Source organism: Saimiri boliviensis, chromosome 2 (assembly GCF_048565385.1).
Source record: "Saimiri boliviensis isolate mSaiBol1 chromosome 2, mSaiBol1.pri, whole genome shotgun sequence".
In the NCBI taxonomy this organism is placed as follows: domain Eukaryota; kingdom Metazoa; phylum Chordata; class Mammalia; order Primates; family Cebidae; genus Saimiri; species Saimiri boliviensis.
Window position 1 is genome coordinate 153,872,635 of NC_133450.1, and position 15,009 is coordinate 153,887,643.

The 15,009-nt window shown below is 42.9% G+C and overlaps 1 protein-coding gene and 1 long non-coding RNA gene across 4 annotated transcripts in view; one reads left to right on the plus strand and one right to left on the minus strand.

Moving 5' to 3' along the window:
* Nucleotides 1-15,009, minus strand: part of PIP5K1B (phosphatidylinositol-4-phosphate 5-kinase type 1 beta) — a 488,372-nt gene that overhangs the window by 319,024 nt on the left and 154,339 nt on the right. Inside the window, exon 1 of one of the 3 annotated variants that reach the window (XM_010346143.3) lies at nt 5,361-5,882. The exons of 1 other annotated variant lie outside the window; for it this stretch is intronic. The gene's annotated coding sequence lies outside the window, so the exon portion shown is untranslated. Of the gene's footprint in view, nt 1-4,901; nt 5,341-5,360; nt 5,883-15,009 lie in introns of those variants that run through there. One more of the 3 variants, XM_074394718.1, reaches the window with a different exon arrangement.
* On the plus strand, nt 6,018-11,178 carry LOC141583713 (uncharacterized). Its single transcript, XR_012516566.1, has 2 exons — nt 6,018-7,101; nt 10,165-11,178. It is a non-coding gene; the product is annotated as an uncharacterized LOC141583713 (long non-coding RNA).

Here is a 15,009-nt window from a genome sequence, read left to right on the forward strand (position 1 = left end):
TTAAAATGAGAGCAATACCAAACATTCAATCCTTCATATTTCATTGCAATTTCACAACTGATTTTCTAAAAATATTAGAGGAAACAAATCTCAAAAACCTACTGTGCATCCACTAGATAAATTATCCAAAACATACTACATACTCATTGTTTGTTGAGTCCCGTAAACTATACAGATGACTCGCTACAAGACGACACACTTCCTGTTGATCATTCCAGTGCTAGTTTAACTTAAAATGATAATACCAAGGCACTGTCAGCTTACTGAACATGCGACCTTGTCCCAGTCACTGTTTCAAATCTTCCTGAGAGTGATCTAGTTTGGGCAGGATTCCTCTGTTTTCCTGTGATCATCTCCTTTATATACCCTCTGATGAAGTGATACAGAAGTAGATACAATTGAGAATAAAATGGACAAAACAAGCCTGTTTTTTCTGACCTAATCTTACATATTAAAAGGAACCTGACTGCACACGATTCTCTCTCAAAAGCAGCTGACTGTTTTCTACACAGTACCACAAAAATTTCATCAACAAATTAAGTTTAAAGTTGATTTTTAAAAAGAAAAAAATAAAAAAAAATAAAACAAAAGACTAGGTTTCCTCCTCCCCGGTTTCCCTGGCACTCAGCAGAAAATAACACATCCTGCTCCATTGATAAAACCACTAATGAACAGTGGAGCTACATAATGTACGGTTCTAACTGGCCAGCTTCTAAAAAAAAACTGAAGGACTCCTTCCAACTCCCATTAATGCACTTGATACAAAGAGAACACGTTTCAGCAGCAAATACATTTAGGACTTGATGTTTTACAGAATCTACTGAAGGTTCTGGCCATAGGTGAAAAAAATATTTTTCCAGGATATTAAATTTTCTGACTCACCATCTAACAGAAGCACAAGCAAAATGTAAATGCAAATACAATGTATACATATTTATGACGTTACCAGCTGTAAGACAGGGCTACCTTTGGCTTTATTTACCAGGAAGAAAAGTTGAGAACACCAGCATACATTTGTGTTTCTTTTCCTTTCTTTTCTGAGACAAGGCCTCACTGTGTCACCCAGGCTAGAGTACAGTGCTGTGACCACAGCTCACTGCAACCTCAAACTCCTGGGCTCTAGTGATCCTCTCACTTCAGGCTCCCAAGTAGCTGGGACCCCAAGCACGTGCCACCATGCCCAGCTCATTTTTTATTTTTTGTATAGACAGGGTCTTGCTATGCTGCCCAGGCTGGTCTCAAACTCCTGGGCTCAAGTGATTCTCCCACCTTGGCCTCCCATGGGATTACAGGCCTTTGGTTTCTATTCAGACAGTTTCCTCTCTCCCACACTGATTAGAGCAAAGTATTTCTTCTGAGTCTGGTGATGTATATAAGCCAAAAGAATCATAGTGAATGGATAAAAACAAACATTTTTGGCAGAGCGCAGGGCCTCACACCTGTAATCCCTGCACTTTGGGAAGCTGACCGTGTGTGATTGCTTGAATCTAGGACTTACAGATCAGCTTAGGCAACATGGCAAAACCCTGTCTCTACAAAAATACGAAAATTAGCAGGGCATGGTAGTGCATGCCTATCATCCCAGCTACTCAGGAAGCTGAGGTGGGAGGATCACCTAAGCCTGGGAAGGCTGAGGCTGCAGTAAGCCATGACAGCGCCACTGCACTCCAGGCTGGGCAACAGAGTGAGAGCTTGTCTCTTTTTAATGGCATCTGCTTGGGCAAGAAAACTTAAACATATAAATGCTAAACTATTTGCAAATGTACTAACTCTCTCTTATAATGATAGTAAACAGAAGTTTTCTGTTAATCTCTATGATTTCTAAAAGTCAAAACTGTACCTTCACCATAGAACTCCTGGGACAAACTTGAATACGAACCTTCTTAATAATTCCACATTGGTCTTGGACCTCGTGCTATCATCTGTGTGACCATAAGCAAGTCAATTCAGCTAAGTTTTCGTTTTCTTACCCATAAAAGGTGTTTCTAAACTAATTAGTATTTAAATTCTTCATCAGAAGGAAATATACATCAATCCCCAATATAAACTGCAGATCCATTAATACCATTTAAGATAGCTATATTCTTTATTCATTCTTCCAAACATAAAAACACTACTTGTCTGTATATGAAAAGGAGGAGTAGAAAGAGAAGACTGTTAAAAGGAACAGAAACTAGATTGGTTTTGTTAATTAGGTTCCCCCTCTGAAACCACAAGCCAGTATTAGCATCTCCTAAAATTTACTCAATACCCTATTTTAAAAACAGAATGGTTTCTCCACCTCAAGACATACCCTTTCATAAAATGGGACAAGTCAATTTCCAGGAATGTACATTTTAGCAGTTATACTACTAAGGGGTCGGGGCAAACAAAAAAGCATAACACAGATGACATGAGTCTATTATCTACAGGGAGAAAGAAAAGCTCTTCCCTATATGATGCATTCAGAAAAGAGAGCAACAATGGGCTCTATACCTGCCAGCTTCAGGAGGCACATGCCTGTAGGTAAATTATCTTATGTGTTGGGAATTTATGTGACAAGATGCTTTCTATTTTTACAGCATATGTTTTCCTTAGGAACAACTTCATTCACCTTCTTCATTAATTCAACAGCTACTTATTGAGTACTTACTTTGTGCAAACCATAAAGCTAAAAAAAAAAAAAAAAAAAAAAAAAAAAAAAAAAAAAAGGTTGTGAGCTTACAGTCAGAATATTCAAGTAAACCCTGACAGCTACCTTACAGTACTTCAGCCCCTCAGAATATTTTCAAGTCAAACAGTAATACTAAACAATATACTGTAGATGCTAAGCTAAAACACACTTGTTAAATTTCATTCTTTTGGATAAGAAAGAAAGAATGAATTGGAGCAAAGTATTATTTCTGAGTCTGGTGATCTATATAAGCCAAAAGAATCATAATGAATAGATAAAAACATTTTTCGCTGAGCGCAGGGGCTCACACCTATAACCCCAGCACTTTGGGAAGCCGCTGAATGTGGATTGCTTGAATCTAGGACTTACAGACCAGCCTAGGCAACATGGTGAAACCCCATGTCTACAAAAAACACAAAAATTAGCTGGTATGCAGTAAAGGAGGGAAGGGATAAACTAAAGGTGAAAGAGTAATTAGCTAGGTCTCTTAGTTGATACAGAGTAAAAAGCTTTCTTTCCCCTAGAGAAAATAACAACATTGGATTACAAACACATTGGTAAACACTGCAGAATGCTAAAGTTAGAAAGTTGTTTTAATATGTGAGACACTTGAGACTTGGAAGTGATATGATTTGGCCCAGATCATACAGCCAAATGTAGTCCCCAGAACTAGAACCCAGGTCACTGGGGGCATGCTTAACAGTCCCTCATGTATTGCAGTTTCCATGATGTGTCCTCATTGCTATCAGAAGTTAAATGATGCACAAAGAAATGGACTGGACATCAGAAGACCCAAGTTCTAGCCTTATAAATGCCACTAAATTAGATGTGAAACCATAGAAAACTCCAGCTGCTTGTCTAAACCTCAGTTTCCTCCTCTGTAAAATGTAAAGAGTAATTTACAGTGAGACTATGCAGACCACAATAAATGCAGAACTCTGCCGTTAAAAAAAAAACACACACACACACACACCTTATATAAGTACAGAAGAGGCACCTAGTTATGACAGAAAACCTAACTGCAATTCTAATACCAGCCCTTGTTACCTTGATAAATCTCTGATCTGTGCGCCTCACGTTCTTTCTGGGTATACGTGGTAAATAATCTTTGCCCTGCCTCCCTCAGAAAGGTTTGGAATTAGGTGAGAACACTCAAAAGAATTTACAAATTGCAAGACACGGATGCAAATGTAAGGTGTTATTATTAAATCTCTCTAGCCTTAACATGGACAAAAATGTAACATGGTTCTATCATTCAGTGCTTTACAGTTTTCCTTCTCAGGTAAGATGTCATCATATATCAGTTTCAAACTCCAGCTTTCTCATCAGTCCTCATAAGCCTCTGATATGGCCCACCTTTCATATCAGAACCCACCTTTTCCCTCTGCTCAGAGATCACACCTGAAACTCACTAAACCTCCCACTGGCTTACACGTGGCCAATTAAGGTTTTTATTCCAGAGTCTCCTTTCAGGTGGGAATGCTCTAGCAAACGCTTCCATGAACACTATCCTACTTCATCTCATCAGACTGCTAATGAAACCAACCCTTTCAGTTTTCTGCACTCTAACAGTAGCAAAACGCTTTGGTCTCTTCACAGAACAGGGGAGAAGTCTCTGGCTGGATGTGCTTTATTAGAAGGACAAAAGGGGTTCCCCAAACCGAGACTCAGAAGTACTGACATAGAGGCACTTCTTCCTTGCACGAGATTAGCACATTCTGAGGACCTATCGATCTCTTAAGGAGCATTCGCCTTAGAGCTGGGGCCTCCTGCATCTAAGAATGTCAAGAGAGGTAGTGGTAGTGGGTGTCATTTTTGGTCTGCAACTCGCTCCCTTTAAAAAAGCATCAGAGTAACTAGCACTGCCTTTTCGGAGCCCTGATTTCAGTAGATTCGATGAAAAGAATTCACCAACCTACCCAAACAACTTCTCTGGAACAGGTTTCTACTCAACCACGCTGGGCACCAGACACAAGCAGTTGGGGGTTGAAGGGGGGATAAGAAATGACAACATGCTCATCTGCATAGATGCGAGATAAGCAGACATTTGTTGTCTTCTGTTCTGGCGACTCCTGGCACCGGCATAGCAAATCAGACCCAGGCATTCTCCCTCCCCAGTGCCCCCACACTCCCAGCCCCTGCCCCAGATGGTGAAGCCCCTGCCCCTGGTCACGTTGACCAGGCTGGGAGAAAATGCCTGGGAAACACAGAAGTCTGTTGCTGCATTTAGACTGGAACCATACCGCACCTGTTCAATCCGGCTCCAGCGCCAAAAATGGGCAGAACACCGACTCGCAAGCCCCTCTGGAGATACCAGGGGCGCCTAACAAGTTCACCTCTGTTTCGTACCAGGTGAGGGTGGGAGAGACCTTTCCTTCCACTGCCAAACTCTGCAGGTTCCGCTGAAACGGGGAGGAGGCTCCTGTTTAAGTGAACCCTGAGTGATCTCTGAGTGTCACTGCGGCCCCGGGGATCCGGGTGACGAGCGGGTGGTTGCACGATGGGAGCGCGCAGCTGGGGCCCCCGCGGAACCAAGGTCCCGCTTCGGTGGCCACGGGCGCCCTCTCCACGTCACCCCCAGCACAACGCAGACAGGCAAAGTGGAAGCGTAGAGACCGCCGGGTTTCAGCCGAGATGCAGAGCCCGGAAGCGCGAGCCCCTCAGGAGGGTCTAGTGGTAAGGGGTCGGGGACGCGCAGCAAACTTACCTCACCCGGGCAGCATTCGGGTGCCTCCGCTACCGAGACCAGTTGCGCCACAGTCTGCAACTTATCGGGACGTTGTCGCTTCCCCTCGGCGAAGGGAGAGCAGTGCAGGCGAGGGGCGGGAGGCGCTGCGGGGCGGAGGGGGCGGCGGGCGGGGCCGGGGGCAGCACGGGGGCCGGGCAGGTGCCGGGGCCGGAGCCGCCGGGCCAAACTCGCTCTGGACGCGCCTCGGCGGGGGCGCGCGGCTGCGAGTGTGCAATGCGCGCGCGCCGCGGCGAGTGTGTGTGTGTCCCCGCTTTCCCCTTCCTTCCCCGCAGGTCCTCCGGCCAGACGGAGCAGAGAGCGGCCGCCAAAGCTCAGCAGCTCCGAGGGGCTCCACGGCCCGCGCAGCCTCGCCACTGCGCGTCCGGAGACCTGGGGCCGAGGGGAGCAGCGGCGGCGTCCCCCAGGCTCGGACGCGGGTCCCCGCGCGGTGCGCGCCGGAGTCGGAGCAGGGCGCAGAAAGAGCCGGCTGCGCGGCGGCTGCCGCGGCTGGGGAGGCTGCAGGCCCCGCCCGCCGGCCGCCCAAGCTCTTCCCCTTTTCTCTCCACCCACTTGCCCCATCCCCACACGCCCTGCGGGGAAGCCAGACGGGTTTGCTGCACCGGCAGCGGCGGCGGCTCGAGCCTCAGCCGCAGTGGGATGGGCGTCCCAGTCGGTGCGTGGGGACCGGGTTCCTGTCCCGCCGCCGCTGGCACAGACTGAGAGCGGGGTTGGAGTGGGCCCCTGGAATTGACGGGTGCCTCCAAGACTCCAGGGCTATCCCAGGGGTTCCCGGCTATTCTCAGCGTCTTAAAGCCTTGCGAAACCCGGCTGTATTGGGGATAAGACGTCCCTTTTCCCCAGGCCACTGAACTCAGCTACGCCAGGTCGCCCACCTGCTGGACTCTGCCTGAGGCAGTGAAGCCGGCACTTAAGCGCAGGCGCCCCCTTCACCAGGAAGGGACAGGCTAGGATTCCAAGGCGTCGGTTGCTCCCCTTCCAAGTAGAGCAGGTGTTCCTAGTAAGACCTACCCAATAGGTAGGGATAGGCTGGCGAGGGGACCTAGGAGAGAGAAGCTGGGGGATGTCATGGGAAAGCGCTGGGTGGGGGGCGAGGAGCAGTTCCTACTGATCCCGCTGAGTGGGCTGGGGGCACTTGCAGTGTCACCTAATGTCAGTCTAGCTGCGAAGAGGGTAAAGGCCAGATCTAAAGGACTCCTTTGGAAAAATGCTATCGTGGAAGCTAAACCTAAATTCACTTAATAGGAACCAAAAGGTAGCGGATCCTTCCCGGCTGGATGGAAGCAAATGGCATTTCTCAGCCTCATCACTTCCTTCCACTTTCTCCTTCTTTACCAAAACAACAACGGTGGAAAACGTGGGCTGCATTCTGTCTGGGGAACATTTCGTGATCCTTATATTCAGATACCTCTGACTTGGTCAGCCAATTTCTGTTTGAAGGATACTTGCTTAGTTCTCTGCAAATGAAAACCTCTTTTCAGCTTTGTAATCTGTTTGTATCTCTCTCCCCGCCACCTTGAGTGAGTCTGTTATTGTTTAATATAAGCCTTGAATCAAGTGCAATAATTTCTTCATAATGGAAGTATCTTTTTTTTTTCCAGTTTCACTGAGGCGTAATTGACAAAACAAATATCTTTATTCTTCAGCTGTTTTCCCAGCCTGCTTCTTCCAGATGTGGCTGGCCATTACTGACAGATTTAAGGTATCGTTTGTTTAGAACCCTGTGACTTGGGTCTGGTTTTCTCCTGGCATCCTAGACGCTTCACAGCTCAGAGCAGGAGGAACATACATCTTGTCCAGCTTGCTCACTTTACAGATGAAGAAACTAAGGTCTCAAAACATTAAAACCCAAGGACCAGAATACGGTTTCGCGGACTCTCAGTCCGTGAACAGTAACTAGCAGAAACATTGTATTAACAAAGTTCAAGATGGGGTGGATAGACCAGTGGTGGAGGACACAGGAACAGATCAAAGAACCGTTCATCTTACTGGTAGGAATCACTGTATAGGGGGCAGCACCATACCGCTGTAACTAGCGGGCCAGTGTGGGATCTGGGAAGGGTACTCCCAGTCTCTCCTTTCCTGCCTCTGAGACTCGAGCTCTGGAATCCAGGGTAGAAAATGAGTTTGCTTCCCAGGGAGGTGGTGGTAAGTGAAAGTGCAATGTCAGTTTCTGGTAATGCAGCAGAGATGAAGACAGTTAAAAAACAGACTTAAATGAAATCACAGTGGATCAAAAGTGATCACACATTACATATAAATGCCCAAATACATGTGTCCATACACATGAACCTTTTCCCTTTAATGAGCCTGGTATTGAGAGCCACTTCTACAAAGCCCAAATGCAAACAGCTTAGGTTTCCAGAGAGAAGTCTCAAAGCAGAGGTGCCCACTGGTTATTTAGAGAGCTAACTTTATGAAGCAGAATTTTAAGGAACTCTACCAAAAACCTTAAGATTGCATTATTACTGTGAATTGATTAATGGAATGAGTGGCCATGTATGTAGTGTGAGACCTGGTTTTTCTTCCTATTCTACCTTTAACTCTATCAATAGGAATTTGGGAAAGTCATCCTGTATTGGAAAGAATACAACAACATCAATATCACTAGAATAGTGACTTGGCCAGAAAATCTTGGAAACCTATTTAAAAATCAGAAAATGTTCATCTAATTATTTTGCTTAATTTTAAATGTAATTTTTCCAGTTGATTCCTGGCCTCAGTCCAAAACCTTAGTAATGCTATTTAATACTCCTCTAACTATGAGAAACATTCATGAGTTCCTTGCAGTACATTTGATAGTGTTAGTGGCCCCCAATAAATTACCTCCTTTTTTATCCAGGGTCTTTCCTTCTAACTTCTTAATCCCCTCCTATTCTGGGCTCAACTGTATGATTTACTTTGACCAACAAGACAATAGCAAACTTGATGTAAATGAATACTGGAAAAATGTTTACGCATTTCTGTTTCCAGTCTTGGAATTCTGACATTACCAGAATAAGCCTGCTGGTAAGATGAAAGACCCCGTAGAGCAGAGCTGAGTCATAACAGCGGAGGCATCCTTGACCAGTCAGCCCTCATTTGACTGCAGAGACACAAGCAAGTCCGAATGAGGTTGGCTAGGCTTGGTCCAGATCGCCAGAACCACCCTCCCAACTCATAGATTCATGAGAAACAACACATGGTTACTGGTTTAAGCCACTGTTTCAGTTATTGATTGCTGCTTAACAAATGATCCCAAAACTTAGTTGCCAAAATCACCCATTTACTATTTTTCCTCATTCAGTGGGTCAACTAAACCTAGCTGAGCATTGCCTAAGGTCACTCATGGTTTTTTGTTTGTTCATGTTTTGTTGTTGTTTGCCTGCTTGCTCTGTCACACCGGCTGGAACAGGCTGGAGTGCAAGTTTACTGAAGCCTTGATCTCCTAGACTCAATCCTCCCACCTCAGCCTCCCAAACAGCTGTGACCACAGGCATGCACCACCATGCCTGGCTAATTTTTTTTTCTTTTCTTTTTCGTGTGTGTGTGTGTGTGTGTGTGTGTGTGTGTGTGTGTGTGTGAAGATAAGGTCTCAAACTGTGTTTCCAGGTGTGGACTCAAATGCCTAGGCTCAAGCAACCCTCCCACCTTGACCTCCCAAAGTGCCGGATTATAGGTATCAGCTGCTGTGCCGGGATTATAGGTATCAGCTGCTGTGCCTGGCCTGGGTCACTTATTTGACTGCATTCAGCTGGCCACTGGCAGCTGAGCTGAGTTGGAAGGTTCAAAAAGGCCTCATTCACATATCAGACACCTCAATTCTCCTCCAGATGACCTCTGTCCATGTACCTGGCTTGGGCTTCCTCCCAGCAAGGTGGTTAGACATCCTCTATGGCATCTCACTTTCAAGACGGAGGAATAGAAACTGCCAATTCTCTTATGAGTTGAGTCTGTAAGTTCTAGAATGTTATTTCTGCTTCATTCTATTGGCCAGAGCCATTCTATTGGCCAAGACCAATCAGATTCAAGAGGAGGGGAAACAGACTCTGCCTTCTGACTTGAGAGGTACTGTGTATGTCCAGGAATAAAAGAGCTGATAGCAGCCATTTTTGGAGGCTACTTCATCCACTACATGTTTGGGTGTTTTGTGACACCACATCAGATCGTTGATACATTCTTCTTAGCTAGGCCACTTTGAACCAGTTACACATTCTTCCTGGACCTTTCCATGAATGCAGGAGGTTGCATTTCTCTATATCACTAATGCATATTTAGCATTTTTTGGTGATATCTCAAGGGCAATAGAAGTCTAATAAATATTGAGAGGGCATTTGAGGAACATTGGTGAGTTATGAATATTTCACCTGTTCATCTATCCTTTAATCTCCATCAAGAAAAAAGCAAACAAGAATGCAGATAAAAGGCATGCATTGCATTCATTGACATTGAAGAGCAGAGACGTAGAGCCACCATCCTCTCAACTCTAGGGACCATCCTCCTGCCACATTGCCCTCTCTTTCTAGAAACATATCTAAGCAGACAAGAAAGGCTAAGTACTTAGCTGGTGCCCCTATATAACTTGAGACACTAATTTTAGAGGACCGGTTTACTCTGGGAACCTTAAGCAAAGGCTTGACAACCTCATATGCATTCCCTTCCTTTTCTTCTTTATTCCCTGTACACTCTGCCCTTTCTTCCAACTTTGCTTTCTTTTTTGCTACCTCTTTTTTTTCTTTCTTTCTTTCTTAATCCTATCCTTCCCCTTGTTTCTCTTTCCTTTCAGGATTGGAAAGAGCATTGAATTAGGAGCCATAAGACCTGGTTTGCTACTCCAGCTCTGTCCCCACAACAGTGAAATCGGCATTCTTTCTTGGCTTCGAATTCCTTGTGTGTACCACGAGAGTGTTAGACAAGATGCTCTGAAAAGTCCCTTACATGCCTAACATGCCAAAGGAATGTTGCTTCTGCAATGCGTTCAGTGCCAAGGTTTGGAGGAGTTTGCATATTAAGGACTCAGAACCCTTTAGAAGAGGTGTACTTGTATCTTAAACCTCCATAAGTGATTCACAATACCTCTCAGTACTTTTTTTCTAAGTTTTAAAAGCTAGAATATATGTAAATCTACAGACACATGTCCTATTTAACTTACTGTTCTATGCCTAGAGGTTGGTATTATCTAGGTCTTCTCAAAAACTCACTGATGTTAAGGTTCTTCAGCTAGGAACAATAAGAAAACTGGAGGCCCAGTGTTAGCAGACATACAGGTGTGACCCTGGAAAAGTTTGCCAAAATACCTGGTAACTCATCTAGGAAGTAAGAAGAAGACCTAAGCAATGTTTCCCTAAACTTTCATAGCAAAAACATAAAATTAAATACACAGGGATTATAATTAGGTAAAAAAATATGCATATAAAGAATAAATACCTGGAAGAGAACAGTGTTTAAAGTTCTCATGTTTGGGTAGGAGAATTCTAAGGTTTAAACAAATTGATGTTGTTTCTAACATTAAATAAACCATATACGCCATTAGGAATACCAGTCTGATTTCCACCAACTTATATAATCTGTTTTCTTTTGAATTCAGTTACTCCTTTTCAAGTTTTTTTTTTCTTGTTATAAACTGACCCACATGCATACTTTTTTAAAGGTGAGTTTTCACTTTGCCCACAAGTTACGAAACAACATGAAACAAATGATGGTTGATTTGAGGAGTGAACAAGAAGCAAGAGAATATCAGAATGGAGGAGAGAAAGAAGGAAAAAAATAGAGAATTGCTGGGATAGCATAGAGAATCAAGCTGCATTTCAGAAACCTTCTTAAAAGCACTCAAAATTCATACACACATTTTCTATATCAAGTCTGAATTTGGGTTTTAAGGGAGTTGGAAGTCATGGCCTTGATAAGGGAGTGAGAACGCCCCTTCTGGTTGGAGAGGCCAGTTTTAAAGCTTGAGGTAGAGGAAAGAGGCAGAAGTGAGTCAGCAGTGTTCCTCAACACACACCAACATAATTATTGCAATCATTATACCTTGAGGAGCAGTGTGTCAAAACAACTTTTTGAGGTCACAGAAATTATCTGTGGAACCAGGAGGCAAACCTCAGGGTGGCATTTTATCCCGAGTATGAGGTGATCAGCAGAATGTGCCAGTGGTCTTCATGATTGAACATAGATTTTTCATGCTCAACGCTTCTTTGTTTTAACATACCAAGTAGTTTGTTTTCTGCCTACCCAAAACATTGTAAAAAATTCTCATCAATTATGAAACATTTGACAGCACATTAGTCCAAATAAAAGGGTGACTCGTCTAGGAAGAATACCAAAAAATGATGGTATTTCAGCTCCTGGGTGGCTGCAAAAGAAGGAAAGGTAATTAATTCAACAAGTCACTCAGTCTTCCAAGGTAGAGGCAATAGCTGTCTGCCCAACACATAGCTGACCCCTTCCTGGGGCCATTTCAGAGAGAGCTCAGGTGCTTACAGTCAATGAGGCAGATCCCACTCTGTGTGGAGGGAAAGTTCCAGGACAAAGACCTGGACTTTCTCAGATTTGTTTTTTGAAGGAAGGTAGCATGTATGACACTGATGACACTACAAACACTTGTTGAAAAGACATGAATGCTAATGTTAGTCAACCAGTGAAGTCCCCACTCAGATTGCTCAAGCCCTCTGTGATACTGTGCCATGTGAATACACAGGGAAGACACATTGATTTTCCCTTTTGTTTCTCAAAACATTTAGTGACTCTCCTGACTTGGAACCATTTAGGTGGAACCTTACTAGCAAGACTCTCTCCTCCTGGCAGTATTTGGATTTTAATGTTTTGCTAGCAAAATGGAGCTTCCTGTTCTGACACCCCTTATAAGATGTTGTCAGCAAGCTGTCACAGCAACCTGAAATATTTGGCTGGGATGGGAGAAAAGTAAAAGGAGCTGTGTTAATCAGGGTATGCAAACTGATGTAACATACAACCCTCAAGCCTCCGTGGATTAGTACAATAAAGATTTGTTTCTTGTTCATGTCACCATTCGGTGAGATTTCGTCATGGGGCTGGTTTCATGCAATCTGCCAGAGACCCTGGCTCCTACTGTCTCATGGTGTCATTATCTTCAACAAGTGGCCTCTGAAATCCCTCCTGAACTGCAAGAGAGAATGAAAGATTTAGAATGCCGGATGGGGTAGTGGCAGTCGTCATGTCCACTCACATACCACTGGCCAGAACTTGATCTCACAGCCCCACCTACTTCCAAGGAGTCTGGAAAACTCCACCTAAGCACTGTGCCTGGAAAGAAGAGAAGAGCCTGGGCCTTGGGGAGCACTATATTCTCGCCCCATGCACTGAATTAAAGATGAACCATTCATCTTAAATTTAATCTTGCACAGCTATGACTGGAGGCTTATGAGGGAGAATCTTTAGTAGTCAGGACTCTTCTCCTGTGCTATATATCCTGGTATTTCTCCTGGATTTTCAGATTCGAAGTAGCCTGTTATATGTGTGTGGTTTTGGATGGTACTGCTGTCTTGATGTGTTTGTGGACATACATGGGAGCTTAAAGAGTTGGCAGCCTATATTGGTACAGAAAATTGAACATTTAAAGCAAGTGTAAAAGAAGTATTCTTCTGGAGCTCTTACCAGAAAGAGAGACTATTTAATTTCATTACCTTAGGAGCAGATGGAATCTGTGCAATCAACTTTTAAAGTTGGCACAACTGGAAACTTTGGAACCTTTCGGATAGAGGGGAAAAAGGTGAAAAGAAACATAACTCATCCCCTTACCTGCAGTCAGCTTGTCCTGCTGGCATGGGTGATTTCAGGAATAATAACGGGGAAAGAGAAATAGGATTGGGCATGCAAGGGGAATACAGCTTTTTATAGCACACATTTTAAGGAAAAATATGGAATTTGGCAGTGCTTTGGGGATTACAAATAATTTAACCCAAAAGGCAAAGCTACCCGTGAAGATACAAGTTTGAAAGTATTGGAGAGTTGCCCAGCATCTTTGTACTACATAAAACTGTCTTTTCCAGTGTGAAGCAAGCAGAGAACATCAGACTGCGGCAAAGAACTAGGCAATGACCTCTTAAAAATCTGCTGTCTCCTTGGTTTGTGTTTTCCATAGGTTGGGAACAGTACATGTTGCATGTTTGTGTATATTTTTTCTTAATTTTGGAATAATGAATGTACAAAAGAAGCCCTTCTTTGTGACCATTCTGCATGCCAAGTGATATGATGGCATTTCCTCTAGAGACTTTCAGAAGAAAAGATTAAAGATTTATAATATGCAAGAGTTTGTCTATGATATCCTGATAAGAATAAAAGGCATAATTTGAACTTGTATGTATGCTACAACCTCAAAAAATTACACAAAGTTGAGAAAAGTCCTGAAGAGAAATATTCCAAAATGTTAGCTATTGTTGCCTCTAGGTTAATATTGTATCTTCTTTAACAAATATTTTGTGCTAATTTTTCAAATCAGAAAACGATAAAGAAATTGAGAAAAAATGTAAATATTTAAAGATGACAAAAAGTTATGTATGTTTTTAAAAGTTAGGAAAATTTAGGAAAGCAAAAAAGAAATAACTCTTAATTTTCTTCACCCTGCAATTGCCATGTCCAACATTTGTTATTTGCTGTCAAACATCTTACATTTTTAAGATTAAAATAATGTTCACAGGGCAAAGGATCTAAATAGACATTTCTCAAAGAACATATACAAATGACCAGTAAGAATATTAAAGATACTCAGAGTTATTAGTAATTAGGGAAATGCAAATTAAAACTACAAAGACATATACTATATAACACTTTATATCCACTAGGATAGCTAGAATCAAAAAGACAGATAACAAGTATTGGTGAAGAGGCAGAAAAATTGGAATGCTCCTCCATTGCCAATGAGAATCTAAAAAGGAGCAACCACTTTTGAAAACAGTCTGGCAGTTCCTCAAAAGATTAAATGTAGAGTTATGATATGACCTAGAAATTCTACTCTGATGTATCTATCCAAGAGAAATGAAAACATACATCTACACAAAAACATGTACACAAATGTTCACAGCAGCATTGTTCGTAATAGCCAAAAAGTGAAAACAACTCAAATGTCCATCAACTGATGAATGAAGAAAATATGGTATATTCACACAAAGGAATATTATCCAGCAATAAAAAGGAATGAAGTATCAATGCCTGCTACAATGTGGATGAGCCTTGAAAACGTTATGCTAACCGAAATAAACCAGACATAAAAGGCCACGTGTTGTTTAATTACATTTATAGGAAATATTCAGTATAGACAAATCTACAGAGACAGAAAGAGGTTGCCTTGGGCAGGGAAAAGGGGGCATAATAAGAAAATGGGGAGTGACTGCTAATGAGAACAGGATTAGGAGTAGGGGAGGTGATGAAAATGTTCTAAAGTTAATGATGAATGCATAACTTGGTGAAATACTGAAAACCATTGAATCGTATACTCTAAATAGGTGAATGGAATGATATGTAAATTATTTCTCAATAAAGCAGTTTTTTAAAAAAGGAAAGATAATGTGCACGTATCAAAAATTTCAAACCATATAGAAGATCTAAAATTAAACATAAGCTTTTTCTTCTTATCTACCCTCCAACTTCTAGTGCT